The following is a 209-nucleotide window of genomic DNA, read 5'->3' on the forward strand; positions in this document are numbered from 1 at the left end:
TATGTGTCTTTTTATTATTTCATTTTATATATTGTACTCCCACATTTTCACTCTGATTAAAGTTTCAGCCGAGGAGCACCTGGGTGGCTCAGTTGGTTAAAAACCTATGCCTTCCTGCACCCCAATGTTCATAGCAGCAATGTCCACAATAGCCAAACTGTGGAAGGAGCCTTGGTGTCCATCAACAGATGAATGGATAAAGAAGCTGT

The sequence above is a fragment of the Canis lupus genome, chromosome 4 (genome assembly GCF_048164855.1).
Source record: "Canis lupus baileyi chromosome 4, mCanLup2.hap1, whole genome shotgun sequence".
NCBI classification, from domain to species: Eukaryota; Metazoa; Chordata; class Mammalia; order Carnivora; family Canidae; genus Canis; species Canis lupus.